Source organism: Apodemus sylvaticus, chromosome 2, assembly GCF_947179515.1.
Source record: "Apodemus sylvaticus chromosome 2, mApoSyl1.1, whole genome shotgun sequence".
Taxonomy (NCBI): domain Eukaryota; kingdom Metazoa; phylum Chordata; class Mammalia; order Rodentia; family Muridae; genus Apodemus; species Apodemus sylvaticus.
In genome coordinates this window covers 73171985-73181347 of record NC_067473.1, presented here as the reverse complement: position 1 = coordinate 73181347, position 9363 = coordinate 73171985, and the positions used below count along the sequence as shown (strand labels likewise).

Below are 9363 nucleotides of genomic sequence, written 5' to 3'. Positions count from 1 at the left end.
ACAGACTTTTCAAGTGATTTTAATTTATTTGGGGTAAAGAACCACAGTAGCAAACCCTTAGTGTTCACTGCTTCCCGGGTAAAAAATTAACACTAGTGTCTACTAAGAAGAATAAGATGTAGGCATCTATCTAAAAGTTCAAAATTAGATAGGGGTAGGGGGCACCTGGATTTGAAATAGGGACCTCTTGATCTAAAGTCAAATACCTCTACCCCTGAGCTATACCCTCAAGATATAGAGGTGCAGCTAATGCCTCATTAGGACTTCTTCTATCTTGGCTCCAGACTCATTGGCTCCAGACTCATAATAGCTACATGTTCATGATCTGCTCTTAATGAACCAAAAATTGACAAGATTTCTACAATGACGTCTACCATCCCTCTTCTCTCCATATTTGACTAAGCTGAGTCAACACACACACACACACAGAGAGAGAGAGAGAGAGAGAGAGAGAGAGAGAGAGAGAGAGAGAGAGAGAGAAGGTGTGTTTTTAAGGCACCAACTTTGATCTAGAGAAGATGCCGGGATGTGGCTTTTCCCATAAATTAATACTAAGAGATAAGACAGGGTCTTCTGGTGTTAGGTCATTAATGACCTTTACATGAAGGCCAGAGAACGCCTTTTCTATACTCTTATATCCTTAGGAAGATGCCATTGTACTCCATCCTTTATACATTCAATAAACACTTAGGCAGCTTGCTAGGTTCTCAAACCTGCCATCAATGATCAGTATACACAGACATTTAACACATTGCTCTTTTACTTAAAACAAAAAAAAACACCAGACCCCTTTTTTCTAAATAGGAGCTAACCAATGGGTGGATTATTTCCTCAGAAGTGTCAGGAGCTACAGTGCAGGGCAGGGAAGTTGAACAGGGTGGGGAGCACCCTGAGAGTGCTGGAGGACCTTCCTGAGAGACAAAAGACAAGAGCTGAGAAATTGGTTCTGTTCCAAGCCTCCTCTAAGCTTAATTTCCTACAGTGAGTGGCTCACAGGATCACAGCCTTTGAGGAAAATCCATGTAATAGCACAAGTGACTGTGACCTGGATGGGCTTGAGAAAAAGAGAGAGAGAGAGAGAAAGAGAGAGAGAGAGAGAGAGAGAGAGAGAGAGAGAGAGAGAGAGAAGCAATGAGGTAAGAGGGGTTCTATTTGGTTGTTTTTTGCTACTTACAACATTTTACTATCTAACATCTAAAAAAGAAAAATCCTAGGAAGGGGGCTCCTGGATTTGAACCAGGGACCTCTTGATCTGCAGTCAAATGCTCTACCCCTGAGCTATACCCCCACCTGTCCACTAATGTCTCACAGGCACTCTGAACTGCATGGCCACTTCCAGGCTGCTAACATCTGATGTGCACTTACCAGAGCTCTGTCATCATCTGCTTCCTCCTGTGAGGCCCAGCCCTGAGCTGCCTCTGCACATGTGACAATATGTCCTCATGAATGACCAGCATTCTCCTGCCTTAGATCCTAGCTGAGGCAGGGACATTACATTCAGGAGGCTTCAGCTGATGGTGCTTTAACCTCCTTCAATAATACAAAAGGACAAGGACACACACACACACACACACACACTGGCTGCTTAGCTGACCTTTGGAGATGAGTGGGAGGCAGGAGCAGACAGAAGGGAAAGTTCTCTGTCCACTGAGAAATCCTTGTTCAGACTATATATGAGGGACAGAATCTACCAAAGTGGGACCAGAAATCTCTGCCACGTGGACCCAACCCCAATAGAGATGCCAAGGATGTAAGAGAGGACCATAGTCAAGGAATGTAGTCTGTGGAGATGGAGAACATGAAGAGGACTCAGAGAGGCCCTAGCCCAATTTTTGTGACTTGCATAAGATGATGAGGAAAATCACAAAATGTTTCTTCTTGGGAAATTTTTCATTCAGACTTTATCTAGTAAATATACTTCCACTGGATACTTTACTCATAGAACAAAGTTTTTTGCAAAGTAGTCAAACCACTACACCAAAACCAGGTTTAGAAACCTCACTGGTGAATTCTTACAGACTTGAGAGCAAATAAATGAGGGTCACATAAGCATGGCAGAGACAGAGCAGGAGCAGGAAAGTGACATTGAGCAACTCATCATGGAGTCAGCCCAGCCTTCATATGCAGCTTTGAAACGTGTGTGTGTGTGTGTGTGTGTGCGCGCGCGCACGCGCGCGCAAATGAGCCTTTTTAAGGGAAATGTAGTCCTGTTATTAGGAATATAAAGCATACAGTTGGTACGTTGTGACTACTAACCACCAACCCAACCCAGGGTCAGGTGACTATTGGAGATCTCTGGATTCCACATTGGGTCTTCCTAGGCACGGCCACATGTCACAGAAACACATCCCAGTAAAGGCTCGTGTGTGACATGGAGCTTCTCTTTCAAGTTTGGGGAGAAGCCAACAGGTGACAAAACTCAATGGAGTTTGTCACCGACATGGCAACACACTCAAGAGAAAGGGACATTGTGACCCCAGCACTGTGCTGATTTGGGCCTGTGTCTGGTTTTGTGGAATCTCTGCCACTCTGTAGAAAGAGCTAGAGCCATCTGCACAGTGGAGGGATCACATGTTCCCTCTGTGTCTCCGGTACAAAGGACGGAGGTGGAGCTGCCCAGGGTCTCCAGCAGAAGATGTGGAGCTACAGCAGGGTCAGGCTCTGCCTGTCCCTTCACACTGAGCTGTACAACAGCTGCCAAAAACATCAGGATCATTGTTGGGAACTTGTTTCTTATTACTTACAATATTTATTTACATTTCAATTGTTGTCTTCCCCTCCACGAGCCTCCCCCTCTCCCCTTTCCCCTTCTTCTCTAAGAGGGTGCTCCCCCACCCACCCACCCACGACCACCTCATCCCTCTGGTATCCCTGGGAACTTTATTCCAAGGGGTAACACTTAAAACAGGGACGCATGGCCACTATAGCACAGATGCTGAGCCTGTTGAACAGATGCCAGTCATGAGCCACCATTGGATACCAACCAGACCCTTAAGCAGCTTAGGAACCCTGTGATCTATGAAATCCATATGATCTTAAGCTCCCCCTCCCTTCTGAGAGCCACAACTCCCATATTGCCAGCTCTGATGAGACACTTGGACATCTCTAACTTGGTGGATTACCGGCCCAGTATCCCCCATTCCGTCTTCTTTAGGGTCCTCTACTGCAGCCCAGTTCGTCTATATGTTGAATTCCATAATCTAAGAACCACTGATGGTTCTTTCTAATAAAACCTACCTATTTTAGGTTTAGAAAGTTATACTACATGATAAAACTGTAGAAGACTTCCTTGCCTAAAAGACTTGAGATCCAATGAACACATAGTCAGCTATGTGTGAGGGATCTGATGGGTAATAACACAAGGGTGCCCTCCACTGGGGCGAAAGTAGGTCCTATACCATGAATGTGGTTAGTTAGTTTCCAAAATCACATGAAAAGGGGGTACCTGGATTTGAACCAGGGACCTCTTGATCTGCAGTCAAATGCTCTACCCCTGAGCTATACCTCCACAGATACCAGTATACACAGTTAATAATTTTCATCTGAGTGGTGATATATTAGGACTGACTATAAAGTGAAATTACAGATGCTCACAGACCTACTTTCCAGAAGCTGCCAGACCTGACTGGTGAGATGCCTTCCTCAGCTCTGCAGTTTCCCTATACCTATATAAACTAGATATACACACCTTTCCAGGCCTATCTTTGAATAGCATCATCGGTCAAGCAAATGGAGAGGAGCAGCCTGCAGACCCTGAGCCCACTTCACACAGTTGTCCTGGGTTAGCTCTAAGATGGCCACTGCCTTTCACCTGAGCCCCCAGACAGCCCTCTCTTCCTTCCCAGAAGACAAATGTGCTGTCACTCAGAGTTCTCACAGGGCCTGAACTGGCACTGTCAGTTACAGCACTGTAGGATCCCTCTCTGCCTGGGACAGCAGCGCAGCCAGTCTTTAACCTCTGAGGCTGAAGCAAGTGAGCACTGGGCTCTGGAAGGGGGAGAGAAGGTCCCAGGGCAAATGTCCACCCTACTTACACAGCCCAGTTCTATGGCTTTCCTCCTTAGTTCTGACCACAGGTTCATCAGAGACATGGAGAGATAGGTTTACTGTTAGGTTTTCCTTTGTGGTCCCAGGACACTGGCTGCCTCTGTAACTTCTGTGCCTAGAAAAGTCCTTAAATTCTCCCTCACAGACCTTGCCTTCTATTTAGAAAACAACAGAACCAAAGAAGCTACATATATGTAGAAACGGGGAGTAAGAATGGGAGGGGCAGTTGGCATGTAGGAAGAGATGGGAGACAGCCATCTATCCACATGACAGGCTGGTCTGTCGCTCTCAGGTCTGGTGAGGTCCATGCCTGGAATGAATGGAAAAACCAGGACTGAGTGTGTGATATGTCCAGGAGTAAAAACAACCTTGTGGTAGGGGGCACCTGGATTTGAACCAGGGACCTCTTGATCTGCAGTCAAATGCTCTAACTCTGAGCTATACCCCCACCTGTTTATTAATGTCTCATGGGCACTCAGGACCTGCATGGCCACTCCCAGGCTGCTAACATCTGACATGCACTTGCCAGAGCTCTGTCATCATCTGCTTCCTCCTCTGAGGCCCAGCCCTGAGCTGCCTCTGCACATCTGACTGTCATGTCCTCAGGAATGACCAGCATTCTCCTGCTGAGGTCCTATCTGAGGCAGGAGGCTTCAGCTGGTACTGCTTCAACCTTCAACTCAACTACAACCCACATGCAACACAATGGCTTCCTAGCTGGTCTTTGGTGGAGCTGCATCAGCAGAGCAGGGGACAGAGAATCCTGACACTATGGCCTCTCCCTGAGCCTTCAAACCTGTCACCACTACACAAACTTGTTTTCATCTATTTTTAAATCAAAATTGTTGGTACCAGGACCTGTTGCCAAGACAACTGGCCACCATATTCCCAGAATCCGTTGGATTCACCTTTACCTGTGACCATGTCACCATCTGTGTATATATAAGAGGAACACCTCCCTTCCCCTCTTCTCTTTCCGCTGCCACCTTTGCCCTTTGCCCTTTGCCCTCTCAATAAGCCTCACATGGAACTGTTTGGCGTGCTGTGGTCTTTCTGTAACCGCCGCCCACCAATCCCAGCAAAAATGTATGAACAATTATTTTGAAAACTCAACATTATTTTTAAAAGGTTACTGAGAAAACAACCACATGTGCCCCAAATTCTTTGTCTAATTCATTGCTCCTGTCATCTACTGGGAGCCATTCTCCAGAGGGTTAGCTGTCTGCTAGTCTTTCCTGTGCATCTAGGGAAAACCCACACAGCGTGGTGACTCTTGTATCATCATGTCTACACATCAGTAACTAACCGACTTGTGGATGTGGTCATATCTTCATATCCTCTTCCATTCTGACTTTCCCATTAGAGTCATGTCCCAGATTTTGGTTGGATGACTATGTTTATAGCACGATGATTTGTTAACATTGTATGATTGGTGTCGTTCTAAACAGGACAAAGATATCTGGTGGAACTTTTCTTTTTCCTCAATTTAATGGCAGCCTCATGTTTAAACCTTTTCATTTTTTCAACGTCTTCTATACATGTTGAGTTCTTTACAAAATACCTTTCTGAACAATGTTCCATGCACAGATCATCAGTAATGAACAACTGTACTTTGTTTCCTGTAGTGGCCCAGGTTCCTGCTCCCTTTGTTCTGGCTGCCCACACAGCAGATGCACAGACAAGACTCTGGATCCCTCCTCCTTCACCAGGTAATTCTCCCTGTCCACCATCTCTTCTGTGTGGAAGTGTCTCTTTCCAGATTCTAAGTTCTTCAATGTTTCTTATCAAAACGACATATTTTCCTTTGGGAATGGAACCCTTCCTGTAAGAGGTGAATGCAGTAAAATATGTACTTTTATATATGTGATAAGGCCTATACTTCTTCCCACACACTATACTGATAGTCTGTACATTTAATTTAAATATTCAACTTGGTTTGAATGAGAACAGCCTCCATTGGTTTATATATTTGAATGTTTGGTCCGCAGTTAGTGGGACTATTTAGGGAGGTGGGGGGGGGGAGTGGGGAGTAGGGGTTGGGGAGTTGTGCTCAGCTTCCTAGAGTGTCTAGACACCGCTGCACACCTGGCTGGAAGGATGAAGTAGAATCCAGAATGGGCAGGGTCCACAGGACCCTAGTCCACCTGGGAGTGGGGGAAGAAGGCCTTCTCTGGGCATTTTAGTGAAACAGTTCTCTTAGATGACCTTAGCTTGTGCGCATACCTTAAGTGGGGTGGGCTTGTACACGTGCACTTTATTCTGGGTGAACCAGGGCTATATATGAACCTTGGAGAGTAGGAAGGGTTCTTAGGGTGAAGTTTCACTGGCTAGAGTTTTAAAAGTACTATGAATGCCTCATTTGTCTGACAAGGCATTCCAGGAATCCCAGGTCCTTGCAGGGCAGGTTCTTATGGGGACAGGGGGATTGAACTTGTGGGTTTGTCAAGGGCTTGTGACATTCCTCAGCTAGAAGATTGGGATTGGGATCCCTAGATCAGACAGAGAAGAGGAAGCCTTGCTTATAAAAAGGCGGGGGGGGGGGGGGGTGTTCTCCATTTGCCGTGAGCTCAGAGGAGGCATCTAGACATGGCAGACTTCCACTGTTTTGAGGTGCCACAGTGTGTCACTGGGTGGGTGCTTGAGGTTTCAAAATCCCCACAGGCCCAGCAGCCTCCTGCTCATGTATCAGATGTAAACTCTCAGTGCTCCAGAGCAAGCCAGCTACCATGCTTCTCACCATGGCCATCAAGGACTAAGGTTAAAATGTGTAAGCGATCCCCCAGTTAAGCGCTTTAGTTTATAGTAAGTTGCCTTGATCGTGATGTGTGTTCCTGGCCATAGAGTAGTATAGTAACTGTGTATGCAATGCCCTAGTAACACAGAACAGTAAGCGAGAAGTAGATACGAGGGCCTGTGTTGTAAATAAAGCAGGACCTGACCATGCTGCTTATAGGAGGAATATGGGAGATGTTGGGACTTGAGATTAGAAAAGCAGCTCTTGGTAGGGGATTACCAGGACAGAGAAGTGGGGGGGGGGGGGTTGATTGGAGAACGGGCGGACAGAAGAGGGCTTATGGGACATATGGGGGGGGGGGAGACTGGGAAAGGGGAAATCATTTGGAATGTAAACAAAGAATATAGAAAATAAAAGTAAAAAAAAAATCTCTGCCACCACAAAAAAAAGAAAGAAAGAAAAGAAAAAAGAAAAGCAATTGAATGCTGTAATTAGGACTTTATAGGCCATACAATAGGTACTTCTAACAGTGATACTCAGAGAAATGAGGTTGTGGAGGTCCAGCTCAAAATAGTTCATAGGGGAAGAATATTATCATTCTTAAGATATTTTGACAAAGAATATGGCTGCTTTTTGCCCTTGTTTTAAAAATCTGCCAAAGGCTAAATTGAAAACTTTCAGACTAATGTTGTTGGCAGAGGAGATCCAAAGGCAAGCTAGCGTTGACTGTGCTGTATGGTTGACTGGGCTGTATGGCTGACTGGGCTGTATGGTTGACTGTGCTGTATGGTTGGCTGTGCTGTATGGTTGACTGTGCTGTATGGCTGACTGTGCTGTATGGTTGACTGTGCTGTATGGCTGACTGTGCTGTATGGCTGACTGTGCTGTATGGCTGACTGTGCTGTATGGTTGACTGTGCTGTATGGTTGACTGTGCTGTATGGTTGACTGTGCTGTATGGTTGGCTGTGCTGTATGGCTGACTGTGCTGTATGGCTGACTGTGCTGTATGGTTGACTGTGCTGTATGGCTGACTGTGCTGTATGGCTGACTGTGCTGTATGGCTGACTGTGCTGTATGGTTGGCTGTGCTGTATGGCTGACTGTGCTGTATGGTTGGCTGTGCTGTATGGCTGACTGTGCTGTATGGTTGACTGTGCTATATGGTTGACTGTGCTGTATGGTTGACTGTGCTGTATGGCTGACTGGCCACTTCTTTGCAGATCTGCAGTGGGCAGAAGCAGGAGGGCACTGCTTTGCCCTTGGGGCATCTGGGCACCTTTACTCGCTGAGCTGTACTGGAAGGAATGGATCGTAGCTACGCAGGTTGGGTTGGACAGGATCTCAGTCAGCATGAGTGCATGAGAAACAGCCTTCTCCCGAGACAGTTTCTAGTGAAACAACTGTTTATTAGAGGTGAACAGGGATGACATAAACAGGGGTGAGTGGACATCTGAGGTGCTGGGAATGCTTCATTTGCATGAAGAGGAATCCCAGGTGCTTTGCCGGACATGTATTTATATATAGAGAGGAAGTTTATCCTGTAGTTTGGCCACCAGGCGATGTGACTGCCTCATGGGTGGTGGATGAGCAAGGAGGAAGCAGCCCTGTGCCCTGTGTCTCAGGAGGGGACTTTTAGGGTTTGGAGACATCCTGACCTCACTACTGCTCCAGAACAGCTCCCCCAGTTACACAGCTTTCCAATCCCACATCTCCCCTTTTTTGTTGAATAAGGGGGGAGGTGTCACCATAGTCATCAGCCTCTGCAATGCTACTTGTTGGTATTCTCTCTGGACTCTGCCTCCACAGTTACCTGGTAACAGCCAGCTAAGCCTGGCCCAGTATAAAAGGGGCTGCTTGCCCCTCCTCCCTCTCTTCTCTCTCTCTCTCTCTCTCTCTCTCTCTCTCTCTCTCTCTCTCTCTCTCTCTCTCTCTTGCCTCTTGCCCCATTGCTCCCCCTCTCTCGCCATTCCCTTCACCCCCTCTTTCCATCTGGTCATGGCTGGCCCCTATTTCTGTACTCCCTCCTCTCTGCTTTTCTCTTCCTCTACTACTCTCTTAACTCCCCTCCCCATGCCTTAAATAAACTCTCTTCTATGCTATGGCTGGTCCCTCAGGGCGAAGGGATGCCTCAGCATGGGCATCTTTATCTTTTTATGATCATAACACTACTTATCTGCCATTTTAGAAGTCGGATGAGGCAGGGTGCCAGGAGGAGGAGTGCCCCACTTGACAGCACAGGACCAAGGAGGAAAAGAAGTCAAGCTACCAGAGGGTTTGTGCACCATGTGGCTGGGTGGTTGGGCATTAGCCTGCCCTGGAGATCTTAAAGATCTTTGAGCATTTGTAGGTTTTGTTGTACCAGCCCAGATTCATTAACGTAGAAAAAAAATGTTCCTCCCACAACAGCGTGCCAGTCACTCCCTGTTCGGCACTCCTTAAGTCCAGAATTCTCTGGTTCTGTAAAACAACCCCCACTAGAGAGATGATCTGTCCCCAGAGGGACTCAAGACTGTCCATGGAGGAAGCCATACCCTGGTCAAGCTTATCCTGGACGCTGAAGTTCAGATGGTGTTTGGATGCCT

The 9363-nt window shown here is 46.7% G+C and overlaps 3 non-coding genes across 3 annotated transcripts; all 3 read right to left on the bottom strand.

The window, feature by feature from the left end:
- Positions 1–1216: 1216 nt before the first annotated feature.
- On the bottom strand, positions 1217–1288 carry Trnac-gca (transfer RNA cysteine (anticodon GCA)). The gene has a single exon. It is a non-coding gene; the product is annotated as a tRNA-Cys (tRNA).
- Positions 1289–3436: 2148 nt separating this feature from the next.
- Positions 3437–3508, bottom strand: Trnac-gca (transfer RNA cysteine (anticodon GCA)). Its single transcript has one exon. It is a non-coding gene; the product is annotated as a tRNA-Cys (tRNA).
- Positions 3509–4423: 915 nt separating this feature from the next.
- Trnac-gca (transfer RNA cysteine (anticodon GCA)) lies at positions 4424–4495 on the bottom strand. Its single transcript has one exon. It is a non-coding gene; the product is annotated as a tRNA-Cys (tRNA).
- Positions 4496–9363: the final 4868 nt, after the last annotated feature.